Source organism: Mastigoproctus giganteus, chromosome 6 (assembly GCF_048544385.1).
Source record: "Mastigoproctus giganteus isolate SK-2022 chromosome 6, ASM4854438v1, whole genome shotgun sequence".
NCBI lineage: Eukaryota > Metazoa > Arthropoda > Arachnida > Uropygi > Thelyphonidae > Mastigoproctus > Mastigoproctus giganteus.
In genome coordinates this window covers 214,704,163-214,718,863 of record NC_143580.1, presented here as the reverse complement: position 1 = coordinate 214,718,863, position 14,701 = coordinate 214,704,163, and positions in this window count along the sequence as shown.

Sequence of the window (14,701 nt, the reverse complement as noted above, 5' to 3'; positions counted from 1 at the left end):
CGAAGTATAAGGCGTGGGGCTTCGGTGTTTTATGCTAATAATAGCGCATATTCTTGGGTGGGTTTCCACGATGGAATTAGAATAATAAAATGATATTCTATGCGCAAAATAGTTCGCATTCGGCTCATTTTGATGAATTTTGTGGTAAGTGTAAGTGTAAGTGTGTGTTGTTGTCTTACGGCACCAGGGGTTTCCCCCATCTCCGCGTTGCTTTCATTGTGGTGAACCAGTTCACTGGGAAATGCCAGAGATTTAAAAGTGTGTGGGAATTGTTCATGTGTTGTGTTCTGTACCGTTGTTCATCTGGTCATTTAGCCGTTGGACCCCTATTGAGGCCCAACGTTGTCCCACTTACGCCCCGTGGAGGCAGACCAGGAACCCAGTAGCTGTAGATTCACTCTGGCAGGTCCTGCCACTTAATTTCCTGGGATTTCGGCGGCTAGGACCTTAAAAAAAAAAAAAATAAATAAAATAAAAAAAAATAAAAATAAAAAAATAAAAAATAATAATAATAAAAAACAAATAAAAAAATATATATATATAAGTAAATAAAAAATCTGCGCTGGGGTAATGTCGCTTTGGTTTGCTAGGCCGAGTTTTGGGCGTAAGGTAATTTTATCATATTAAGTTTTTGACGTGTGGGGCTTTCGCTATGATGAAGGTAGAGAGGGAGGGAGACCGAAGATTGGGGGGAAAAGACAGAAATATGGGGCCAATAGAGTAGATAGCCCCAGTTTTCAGTGGGGCATGCCCATGCCCCACCAGAGTAGAAGTTTGGGGGGGAGGAGAAGGAACAAAAAATGTCCCCTCCCCCCAAGGAAGTGGGAATAATAGGTGAAGAGGGCGAGGGTGTCCTCTTCAGATCGCCATCAAGCTGTTTGCAACTGTGCTGCGTTTAGTCTGTTCTCTACTGTCTGTGCTGCATTCCCCCGTCCTTGCTTTTCTCTTCCGTGTGATCAGCACTCTTCTTGTCCAAGTACTGGTCCTCTGCAGGGTTTCAGTTTTTTTTGTCACATTTGGCGCCGATTTTTGTCAATCTCTGTGTACGTTGCTGTAGATAGCTATTAGTGTTTTTCTCCTGGTGAATAAGTCTTGCGCATACTGGGAGAGTGCCCTATATTCTGTTGTGGATGAAAGAACATTGAAATAATGGAGAGAGATAACTCCTGCGAAAAGAATTTCAAACATTCATTTTATTCTTTTTCTTTTACGCCAACTCCTGATTACATATGCTTCTTGTGTTTTTCGTAATATCAGTTCCATTTAAGGAGTGTCTTTGTGTAGATTTTCGTACAATAACTGCTTTATTGAATACCAAAGTGAATTTCGACGAGAACTAGAAATTTGCAAGAGTGATATATTCATTCTCTTATTCAAAAACTAGAAAAATTTTGAATTCGAGAAAAGCGCGACTTGTTTAATCACGCTTGGGGAAGAGGGCGATTATACCAACTGTGCCATCCACGAAGTATAAGGCGTGGGGCTTCGGTGTTTTATGCTAATAATAGCGCATATTCTTGGGTGGGTTTCCACGATGGAATTAGAATAATAAAATGATATTCTATGCTCAAAATAGTTCGCATTCGGCTCATTTTGATGAATTTTGTGGTGTGGATGAAAGAACATTGAAATAATGGAGAGAGATAACTCCTGCGAAAAGAATTTCAAATATTCATTTTATTCTTTTTCTTTTACGCCAACTCCTGATTACATATGCTTCTTGTGTTTTTCGTAATATCAGTTCCATTTAAGGAGTGTCTTTGTGTAGATTTTCGTACAATAACTGCTTTATTGAATACCAAAGTGAATTTCGACGAGAACTAGAAATTTGCAAGAGTGATATATTCATTCTCTTATTCGAAAACTAGAAAAATTTTGAATTCGAGAAAAGCGCGACTTGTTTAATCACGCTTGTTGAAAGTATCGTAGTCAACAATTTGGACTAGAGTTTTAGATTTGAGGTTTTGAGTTTTAAGAGTCTTAGTTAATACATTATAAAAAAATTTCATTAAAAGTTTAGATATCAACCCCCCTTTCGCCACTTCACTTGCACCTTCAATTGGGACGGGCCCTATAATATTAAGAGTCTTATACAATTAAATAAAATACTTTTTTTCAAGTGACAAAAATAACTTATTAGATTGCAAAAAGTGAGAAAATTTTTTTCAGATTTCCTTATTCCAATATAACAACAACATTCCTGAATTCTATTGTAGAATTCGATATTCGAACTGGAATAGAAGTTCTACATTAATTTAATGAAATGTTTAAATTATAAAGTAACAAAAAGTTTCTAACAAATAGGAGCTTTTACATTATCAAATTTATATATTATTAATTTAAGAAAATGCAAGTATTCAATCGAAATGGAATTTTCATCAAAAACTATGAAAAAACTCAACTTGTGCATACACCAAGTTCCGAAAACAAACCAGTCTTAAAATTATCTTTATAGAAATCATATCAAGCATCTTTCACTCCAGGGCTGAAATATTTCTAACAGTTCGCTATCGGATGCACTGTTTTGAAACTTGTCAGAACAGACCTATATTAAACCTTTTAGAAACATTAGATTGCGTCTCTTGAAGAATTTCAAACTTCAATTAGAAAAAAATTTCGATCAATTTCTTCACCCACTGCAGTTTGATTATGAACATGAGTTACGTGGTCCATATGAAAACTTCTGAGGTGTATGTCCTTTGAGGAACTCCAGTTTTTCTAGTTCTGCTTAGTTTTCACCCAAACACAAATGCTGTTTGTTTACCACATTGGCTATTCGCTAAGGCCTATTTTAAATCTACTGGATTCCTTTGTTGTATTTTCCTGTAGGATGCCAGTTACTCAGAGTCTCTGGATGCGCATATAAATAGACAATGTTGGAAAATCTTCCAAGGCTGTAGATCTTTATTGGTTAACTACCGCAACTACAGGATTACTAACCTCTGTTTCATGGCACCTACTTTGTTGTCTACTTAGAGACGTCCAAATGTTAGGAGTAACATGAGGTCAAACTAAAAATTCATTTGCATGTCACACTTATACATAACAGAATGCAACACAAAGGAGTAATAATAATCGTAATAATCAAGATGAATATAGGAGCTTATTCATTTTAATATAAAGCATGAAAATCTGGGAATGAAAATTCGATTTTCCAACGATTATTTTCACCCAAACGGTCAAAATCATTGGTTATCGGTCAGGATTAAGATGGGTCAAATAAAATAACAGTATTTCAGAAAATTCAGGAAGATCTTGCTAGTGACTTGGTAATGGCGTTCTTCTAATTCACGGTTTAATTTAGTCGCTAATTGGGATAATTTGACTGTGAATCCTGGAATGAAAAATGAACGAATGAAGATGAAGAATCCTAGGCCCGTTGTAATGGGCCTAGGATTCTTCATCTGCTATTAAATTACGTGGTGACTACTGAGACTCCAGTTTTTCATCTTTACAAATAATTGTCATTCATATATTTTAAAATATGATATTTTCGCTTTACGGTAGCCCTACAATATACAGGGTGGTTATAAAGTATTTGATCTTTTTAAAAATTAATAGCTAAAAATGAAGTCCCAATCACATATAATTACATATATTTATTATTATTATTATTATTAGCTATATGGTGCAAGGAAGCCTGAGGATTATGCTGCACCAGCCAAAAAAAAACCCTGCATTACCATGAGAGAGAGAGAGAGAGAGAGAGAGAGAGAGAGAGAGAGAGAGAGAGAGAGAGAAGTAAAAGAGAATCGCCAAGAAAGCGAAGAATGATGATATCCAGCTCAGGACCCTGGGTTTGCCAAGCCCATACTCACCAGATGTGAGCCCCTGTGAAAATCACTATGGTTTATATAGATCACTCTTTTTTTGCTTCATAAAAACTCCGTTACAGATTACCTCGTTATAATGCGACTGCATTATAACGAGGTAATTAAGTGCACAAAACAGAAGGAGCTGGAAAGTTGCTGGAGTGGCCTTCATCCTGCAGTGAATTGAAAATGGCTGATGATGGTGGTGATGAATTAACGAGAACTGCATTATAATAAGGTAATAAACGAGGACTGCATTATAACATAATCTGTAACAGAGTTTTTATGAAGCGAAGAAAGTGCTTCAAATGACTTCACCTGAGTGACATAGCGATTTTTATTTCTGATTTTTTTCTCTGTTATCACATTGAGAAGATTTGATATTAATGACATTATGGCGGTTTTCAGAGGGGTGAACTAATAATACTGTATTTTATCTTGTGGAAACACTTCAACACGGCAGCATCAATTCCAAATATCGCAATGTGACAAAAACATTTCGTTGCTTTATAAACATCAATGCAGACGGCACAGCGCACATTTAGTCCTCTGGTGACGAGGTTTCTAACTATTTTCTCTGTTCAAACAAACCCATATTTTTTATGAGACTTCATTTTTTATTCATTTATTTTATTTAGTAAAGGTGCCACCACTTGGTGGCACAAAAGTGGCATTTAATAGTGAAATTATTTACTCATCTATTAGAAAGTGATAATCCGGATCGTTAAGGTCTACAGCTAATGCTTAATTCATGCTCTCTCTCACTTGTGCATTGCTGTTAAAATGTCCAAAAAATTTACCGGAGTTCATTAAACTGTACTTCATCAACCTTCTCTATAGAAAGCTTAATCGATGAATTCACAAATCAAAATTTAAAGAATAAGACGTTAATAAATCAGTGAAACATATTAACATACGGTAATAAAACATATTATCCATACGACTTCTTTATAACACTGACGTCATATATGAGAAATTGGGCCCTCCGTGGCAGTAGAGTAGTTTTCTTCACTTGTTACTAGTTTGGAGAGATTTGGTTAAAGTCCCGTCGATGATCGGAGAAATTTCTAAATGACTCTTTAATCGAAGTTGTAGTTAGCCGATCTTAAGCAGAGGGAATGGGATTTTTCAGCCCGCACAACATGCAAATCAGCTTTTGAACACACACACACACACACACACACACACACACACACACACACACACACACACACACACACACACACACACACCTGTACGGATGTAATGTACAATAGTAATGGTGTTAAGTTTCTGAGGAACGTAAAACCTAACAACTGACCAACCATAAGCAATTTGCTTAAATAAAAAATCTACAAATAATATTACATAAAATTTTATTAGCAGTAATTATTGCAATAAGCATTAGTAGAAGCATATGCAAGAAAGCAAGCTTATATAGTTTCAGCCAAAAGAAAAAAAAAATTTCACCCGTCCATTCGTTCCAATTGTTTGTCTAGTTTTGCCTTGAATTTATTTAAGCTACCAACTTCCACAACGACAGATGGAAGTTTGTTCCAGCAATCAACTACCCGCTGGCTAAAGGAAAATTTCCGCACATCTGTTCGACAACTATCTTTCCTCAATTTCAGTTTATGCCCCTTCAGGTTTATAATCTGGGAAGAGGAAGAATCCCATCAGCATTGAGCCTGCTCAAACCATTCAAGGCCTTATACACCTCAATCAGATCACTGCGCAGGTGCCTAATCTCAGGATGCTGCAATTTGCAGAACTTAAGCCTTTCTTCGTAAGAGCACAGCTTTATCCCCTCACGAGTCTTGTTGCCCTTCTCTGTACTCGTTCTAGCAACTCTACATCCTTCCTAAAATGAGGCTTCTAGACCCGTACGCAGTACTTAAGGTATGGCCTGACCATTCCCGTATACAAGGGAATAATCAACTCCTTATCCCTGCTCGCAAAATTCCTGTATATCATTGACAAGACCCCATGACCTACTCTGGCAGCCTGTCTGCACTGTCAGAAAACTTCATATCTGAGTGCACAATTACTCCCAGGTCGCTTTCATTCTCCACTACCCTGAGTGTAACACCGCCCAGTTGGTACATTTCTCTGGGGTTTCTTCTATCAATATGCAGTACTTTGCATTTGTAAACGTTAAACGTCAGTTGCCACTTCTCAGCCCATCTGCCAAACTTTTCCAAATCCTGTTGCAGCAGCATATTGTCATTAATGTTATTAACAACCCTCCCAACCTTTGCATCATCTGCAAACTTTGACATTAAGCTTGATATACCTTCTTCAATATCATTGATAAATATACATAACTGCAATGGGCCCAACACCACACCATGGAGGCACCTCTAATAACATTAGTCCACGAAGAGCAGTATCCATTGATTACCACTCTCTGTCTTCTCCCACTAAACCATCCTTTTATCAATTGTAGTAACTTGCCCTTAATGCCACACTGCTCCAATTTGTGCAGCAGTCTTCCATGTGCCACAGTATCAAAAGCATTCCTGAAATCCAAGTATATGATATCAAAATTATTTTTTGCATTCAGTTCCTTTGTGACCACGTCATAGTATCCAATGAAATTGGTCAGACAAGACTTCCCCTTAACAAACCCATGCTATATCAGAATTATTACTGCTGTCTTGTCTAGATGATCCTGTAATGCTTCGTTAACCAGTGATTCCATTATTTTTCCTGGAACAGAATGAAACTAATAGATCTGCAATTACTCGCGTCACCCTTTGATCCTCCTTTGTGAATTGGAGATACATTTGCACATATTCAGTCCGTGGGGCCTTCCCATGAGTCTAAAGATGCTCTCATAATTATGGCTAAGGGTTTGCTTGCTTCCTTTGCCACGTCCTTTAATATAACTGTATTTTAATACAATATAATCTATAATAACGGTGAATTTGTTGCTTGTTATTTATTTATTTTAATAATAAGTTCATCATATTAGAATTGACGTGCATATATATTGTATAAGTGGAATAAGGATCTTTTTTTTATTATATCGATGGATTACTTATTGTATTATATATATAAAATTAAAATTTCGAAAAAAATATTTTTGGATAATCGAAATGTCAGATAACTGGAATACTATAAAAAATATCACAATTTATACTCTTTAAGGAATTCTTGAAAGATATAGACCTCAAAATCTTGGAAGTTAGTTTACAGGAGTCTCTATGATTATACAATGCACTACTGTATAATCACCCTTTAATAAGAACTTTTATGGTTATTCTGCGCTTACTTTTGATTACAAATACTGTACATAACAGATACCAGACAGTAATAAATTAATCCGAAGTCCCTATTAAAAAGGGCAAAACAGTGGATTTCTATTATTCGCGTTTTCTATTAATCGCGTTTTCTATTAATCGAATTGGATACTTGAGGTCCTACTGTAGTAATAATATGATGTACAAATAAATGCTATTTTTAATAAATTTTTCTTTCCTTTCTTTCCCAAGATAAGAGTAGAATTAATCGGTATGTTAATATACACACTTCATGAACGGTTTAGGATTTTCTTGATTCTTGTTTGAACGATGTGAAATAAGTGGATCTAGAATTTGTGTATTACAGAAATATAATACACCAGTAATATCTTGATATCCTATTCCGTCAGTAGAAAGGCTGTTATAAAGATAATTGTACATAAAATTTTAAAATGAAATGTATCAGTGTAGACATCCCAAGCTACCAAGCTACAGCTAGTTAAATAACTTTAGAAACGCTTATTCTTGTTGATAGAATTTAAATACCCAGAATTCCTTAGTTTGTAGATGACTGCTCACTACCTTTTCATTTCACATAAAACGACAGCAGAATTAAATAGATCATCGAAATGAAATGAAGATGTCTGTTTATGAGACTTGCTCCGTTGTCGGATGAATTAAGAACAGAATGTAGCTAGTGTATAATCTCTTCAAAGATTAAAAATATTTTCCCACCGAGGTCACTGAATAGTCCTCTTGTTCTTTTCTTGGCAGCACGTACTGCTGTATAATTGCAACACTTCCATGAACTACAAGTAAACTCGAGTGGATGAGTTTCAAGATGCATTGGAACTGGCATAACGCCAGAATATTCCTTCCTGAAACGAATAAACGTCTTTTGTTTCTGTTGCTTTGATCAATATATAGGATAAATATAACAGGTCTTCGCTTATCCGATCTAGGAACCGGCAGATATTAACAGCTGCATGCCTATACTAGTATCATTTTGTTTAACGTCAGTTGAAATATTTTAACATTAAAGCAAATTTAAGTTACAATCAATGAGGAAGCTGATTTGCTTTTATTTAATAATACCAGATAGTAAAAATTGAAAGTGAGATGTTTGTCATTTTATTCCAGGACTAGTGATTAAAAAAATTTTGAACATTAATATTAATGTTTATTAAAATTTATATTAATTTTTCTGGCTTCTGAATATCAAGATGAATAGGGTTAATTACGAAGTCAGCAATGACAGAAAATTAGTTTTTTAGTCCATACTCCAAAATCAATGTGACCCGACTCTGTCACTTTCAGCATTAAGCAATCTGCGCACGCCTACACTGCTACACTACTACTACTACAAAAAATATGTTTTTCGAAAAGATTTAAGCTGACTTCATCCAAGCAAGACTGACTTTCCTGTTCCTGAAACAATTTCCCATTGACTCCTCGATGAAAGGGAGTTATGGTCAAATGGCAGGGGAGCACCACTAACGCTGGTGTTACGCTGACATTTGATCTGGAGAAGTGGGATGATCATGTCTCGAGGTTCGCGAAGAAAGACGATCAACACAATTGTTTTTCCTGGAATGATGCATCACCAATCGTAGAGCTAGCAATTTCCTAATCAACAAATCAAAATAGTTAACTCGCTCCCTGATAAATCCATACCCAGAATTGCCCAATAAACGCATGTGTCACCATCTTGAATTACCCATCGAATTAAGAAAAAGTGGATCTATCTCCGACCCGAACTTTTCCTTCAAGCAGTATACCTAATGATAATAATCTAAATCTTAGAGTGTAAGGCTTTACGTTCAGGAATATAAAGATTGTTAGAATAATTTTTTGTTTACTTTTGCATTGTAGTGTAGTACGCAGTGGAAATTTTGTCTCGCATCCCCTGTTACCTTGAGGAACTCTGAGACATGAAGTACTGGACTTTATGGTGGACGAATAGTTGATTGTACCAAACATAACACCACATCGAAAACTGTGCTATGTACCAACCTCCGATTTACAATTATCAATTATAAAGCATATTTGTTAAAAATCCGAGCTTTTCTTGAGTGGAGGTAGGCACTTTTCTTATTCTCTAAATTTATACTGTATAGTGACTTCATTGAGCTACATGTAGGTTATGATATGCTAACTGTGGCAATCAAGCCACAGTTAGTCGGGCTGCTCATTGTGTATTATTATAAGCGTTCCAAAGAATCATTGAGCTTTATTCATCATGTAATAGTAATAAAAAAAAAAAAAGAATCGCATTACTTTTATCATGGGACGGGCTATGATCCTTTTTTAGTCCCCTATCTGGGACTTATCTCCGTAGCCAAATGGTTACGCTCGAAAGCGAGAGTACACAAGTGCGTGCACTTTGAATGACCATGGTTCAAGTCACGTGACTACTAAATACGGTAGAATGTTCCTGTATTCTTTATATCTTCGGAACTCCTCTAACATTATGTGATGGGACATAAACAGAAAATTTATTCAGAAGATCGTCTTAGCCGAGTAGTCAGATCCGAGGATGCATAAGTGTACGGGGCTTTGAGTGACCGTGGTTCAAGCCTGCGTGACTGCTAAATACGGTGCTGTTTCTTGTATTCTCTCTATCTCGAGAACTCTTCTGCTCGTCATGGAATATAAACAGAAAATTTATTTATGTATGATTTGATGCAAAAAAAGTATCCAAAACTGGAAGAAACCATTGTTGTGCAATTCTTACGCTAACATAGAATAATCATCGCTATTACCAATTTTTTATGTCATGTGGATTGCGTAATATACATAGACTGAGTAGTCCCTATATTAAATATGCTTACCCTTTTCTTGAAATGGAGAACTGCAGTAATAGCATCATATATTTGTATCAAACACTTTGGTACGTGAACACCCCATCAAGGTTGCAGAAACCGCAACCCTGCTAGAGTTTCACATTTAGGTTTACAGTTTTAATGGCGCATCAGCGATAAAGGCTGAGGTGTATTGAAATTTGTCCGATAACCAAATAACATTCAGCCAACGTCAATCCTGTGGTCGGAAACAGTTCGTTGATGCAAGAGGACAGGGGAGGCTGACAAGACTCGTGCAAGGGAATAGAAAGATTACGGTCTGAGAGTATCCCGGTATCCTTGAACGAGTTTACCAAAACAGGTATTGCAGCAAGGGGTAGGAGGAGGGAAGGACTCTTTGAATATCCATAAAAATCTAAATTTATTGATTTCGCCTAATAAGTGCGCCGAATACTTGTTAAAGGCTATATTTCAGTAATGAAAAGTGTAAGGGCCAATATCCATATAACATTTTACTCATTTTCGATTGAGGAACAGCCCTCCCCCCTCTAAATTTTTCATGAACCTATTTATAGCGAGTGATAACAATTATCCAGATATTCTTCTTTTTTTTATGAATTAGTATTTTTTCTTGTTTTGGAGGATAAACATAATTTCAACACAACTATAATCATTTTCGTACACTGAGTGGTGGTTCAAAATTCATAACTAAATTCATACAAAATTCATACCTAAATTCATACAAAATTCATACCTGAGTGGTGGTTGCAACCATCAATTCATACCTAAATTAATATCTGCTATATATATTAATTTATTTATTGTTGCACATAAAAAAATCAACTTTGTAATAAAAATGCACTTTTGCGCAGTTTCCTTTCATTTTTTTGATAATATCGTAAAATGGATAATAATTACATAATAGGACATTTTAATCATTTGAAATGATAATTGTAACATATATGAATTTATTGAGGATGCAAATGCACCTTTGCATTCACCCCCAATTGCGCTAATGAAATTCATATTTAACTCATTTCAATTTTAATTTTTTTTTATTTTATGCTACGGAAAAAAAATCGTTGCAATGTTATTGCAACGATTTTTGCGTATCTGATAATTTTAAATTTAAACCATCAGGCAGGTTCATAGTAAATGAGAGAGATTTTAAAATCAGCCGATATTCTGTGCTTAATTTATTATTTTTATATTAATATATTTACAGAATACGAAATATTATTACGTATTCTGTAAACATTTACCAAAAATTTTATTTTGGTAAATGTTTATATTATTAATTTTATTTTTATTTTACCGTTTCCATAGAGGTCGCTCTTTGTGCATGCGCGTAGATTGGAAGTCGTTGCTATCAACGGTGTAATGTGAGGTTAGAAGAAAATTTTCTGGTTTTTCTTTAATTGTTAAAGGTTTGAAGAATTTTTACAGTGGAGTATAGTATGTATTCAAAGGTTTTAACAAGCTCAAAAAGAATGAACGCATTACTTTTCATAATTTTAACTTTTCAGCTTCCAGTATGTATAGCTAATAAAGATGACATTTCTAGTCGTTTAATCTCGAAGTTCGAAACTATAAAATTACGAAAAGCAGGTGTAAGCGATTTACAAGAAGTGGATAAAACAGATTCAAAGACAAGAGAACTACGTTTTCGTGCCTTTGGGAATCAATTTGACATAACGTTAGAAGAAGAAAGTGATATTTTACCTAAAACTGTTGTAGTAAAAGGGAAAGGTAAAAAACAATATTCTTTAATACAGACCAAGATGTATAAAGGAAAAATGAAAGGTGAGTCGAAATCTTTGGTCCTGGGTTATTTTAAGGGCAATTCGTTTACTGGAATGGTTCATAGAGAACGTGGATCGTTTTATATAGAACCTCCCCATAGATTTTCACACGGAGACAAAGCTCACCATGAACCAATTGTCGTTATTTATAAAGGTCATGATGTTATTTTCCCGATTTGCAGAAGAAAAGATGGGTATTATATATGCGGGTACTTTTCAAATGCTACAGAATTTAATCGTACAGCTGAAGAGGAGGATTTTGAATCAGAAGAAGATCATGAATCAGAAGAGGATCATGAATCAGACAAAGATCATGAATCAGAAGAGGATCATGAATCAGACAAAGATCATGAAACTGAAAATGATTCTCAACGCAATCGGTCAACTAATGCTTATCCAGAATTAGATATATCTGGATATGATATATCTTTTACTGAAAAAAGTACAGGGCCTTTTATACTCAATGATCCAGATATAGCAGAAGTGTATCCTCCACGTGGACAGACAATTCATCTCGGAGACCCAGAACCACCACCAGAGCAGGCAAACAGTTCTGACACACAAAAAGTCTCACAATTCTCTCAACCGACAATTCATCTGGACGACCCAGAGCCGCAGCAGGGTGATTCGAACCAGCCACATCGCGAATTTCCTGTTATGCCGGAGGAAGCGGATCGACCTAAAATATACGGCCAGGGGTCGCATAGTGAATTTCCTGTTATGCCAGAGAACGTGGATCGACCTAAAATATACGGCCAGTCGCCTCATCGTGAATTTCCTGTTATGCCAGAGAACGTGGATCGACCTAAAATATACGGCCAGTCGCCTCATCGTGAATTTCCTGTTATGCCAGAGAACGTGGATCGACCTAAAATATATGGCCAGTCGCCTCATCGTGAATTTCCTGTTATGCCAGAGGAAGCGGATCGACCTAAAATATACGGCCAGGCACCACATCGTGAATTTCCTGTTATGCCAGAGGAAGTAGGTCAACCTGCCAAATACGGGTCTCATTCCCGTATGGCTTCTAAGGTTCAGAAAATTCCTTATCTTTTGCGCAGTATGCGGGAAATATTTAAGAAGTGAGTAATTTTATTTCTGTCAAATATTCTTATTTTTAATATTGCAAAATAATAATAACAAAAGCCAATATAGCGGATATATCATTTGTCCTAATCAAACATCCTAATTTGAATGGGACAGAACTATATACTGTATTAATATGGTGACAGCATCTGCTATAGTTTATACTTAGTTTTATATACTTAGTATTTTTTTATATATATATATGACTAATTTTAAAATGCTTAATATTCTCGAATGCGTTCTTCAGAAAAATAATTCATGTCATGTTCAACAAACTGTTTTGTTTATTCATTTTTCCTCTCTGTTGGAATTGCGCATGACCGGAAGGCTGCTAGAGATTTGAAATGTCATTTCCTTCCCCCTCCCCCCAAATCAGACACAGTATAAGCATATGATTTAATTTCAAATTATTAATTTAATCTGTTAAAAATTAATTAAAATCAAAACTAATTTAAATTGATATAAAATTATTTTTAATATTTGATTCTTTTTATATTTACTTTTTAAATTGCATATAAGAAAAATGATTTTAATATTTGAATCATGATGGGATTTTCATGTGCGCAGAGTGACACCTTCGTATAATGAAATTAAAAGGGCCTTAATAATAATATGCATTTACAGTATTTCTTTTCGTCCTGTATAAATAAAGTTTGAAAATAAAACAGTCCTAAACTGTTTGCCCATTAACTTTCTAAATTGGGGCGTAATTGGCGAACTGGCCCTACCACAGGTGCCAATTTATCGTAGGCACCGAATTTAATTTCTTCCCTAAAATAAATTTTATATACATTTTTTTGTACATTTGAGTTTATACATTTGAGCTTAATTTGCATAAACAATGTCACAGTTTTATGATTTAATTAATATTATATAATTCATTAAAATATTATATTAATTAACTTATATTATAATATAATTACAATTTAATTATTTTTATGAAAACAGAGTGCATTTCTGATATTTGGTCATAGATGTTAAAATTCCTAGTTACGTCTCTGGTAAGGAGTTTTATGAAGGCAATTAAAGTCATGCTATTTATTATTTTGTATTAATATTTACACTCTATGTTGTAAATATTAAACGAAGTATTTATTGTTCTTCCACGATGTCTGTCTTTGGGACGCTTTTTGTTTAATGAATCCCCGTACTTGATGACAGGTCTGGGCTTTGAAGCAGACAGTGAAGAGCGGCTGGCAATAGGGATCTTTGAGAGTCAGGACCATTCCGCTTTCTATGAAAACTTCATTAGGGAATTCTCGCAAATGGCAAAATTATGTGCCCGATCTTTCTGAAACCACACTTGCCAAAGTGTTCCAAAATATTCTATTTGAGACACAACGTCACTTGTTGTTTGGTTGATTGGATCCACAAAGAAATAAAGACCGAACTAGTGTGTGGCAAAGATTGCAAACAAAGGACCAAAAAGTTATCAAAAAAATTTCTCATTTTTGGACTGCGGTAAATTGCATACTCCACGAACATTTTTCTATGTGGAAGAATCGTTGGTGCACGTCTGTATTACTTTCTGCATGTCTGCATCGTATAATACATAAACAAATGAAAAATTATATGATTTCATATAATTTTTTCTGAAGTGATATCTTCGATGAATGATACACGTATTAGTATTAGTAAAGGCTTTCTCTTCCTCCTTTGTCTGTTTCTTTTCCTTTCTTTTTTCCCACTTTACAATTTCTGTTTCTCTCTCTCTCTCTCTTGCTTCTTTTCCTCTTCTAAAGCTTTAACCGACAAATAAATAAATAAATAATTAAATGTCACCAGACTATCAACCTCAACCACCCAAGCAGTTTATTCCAATAGTTGACAGCACGCACACCAAACATCAACTTCATGAGGTCCAATTTGTTGGTTTCACCGATAGTGAAAACCAACAGACTTTTCAGCGTGCAAATTCTAGCGTCAGTGGCGGATTTCCGAACAGGCGCACGAGGCGCGCGCCTGGGGCCTCTTGAATA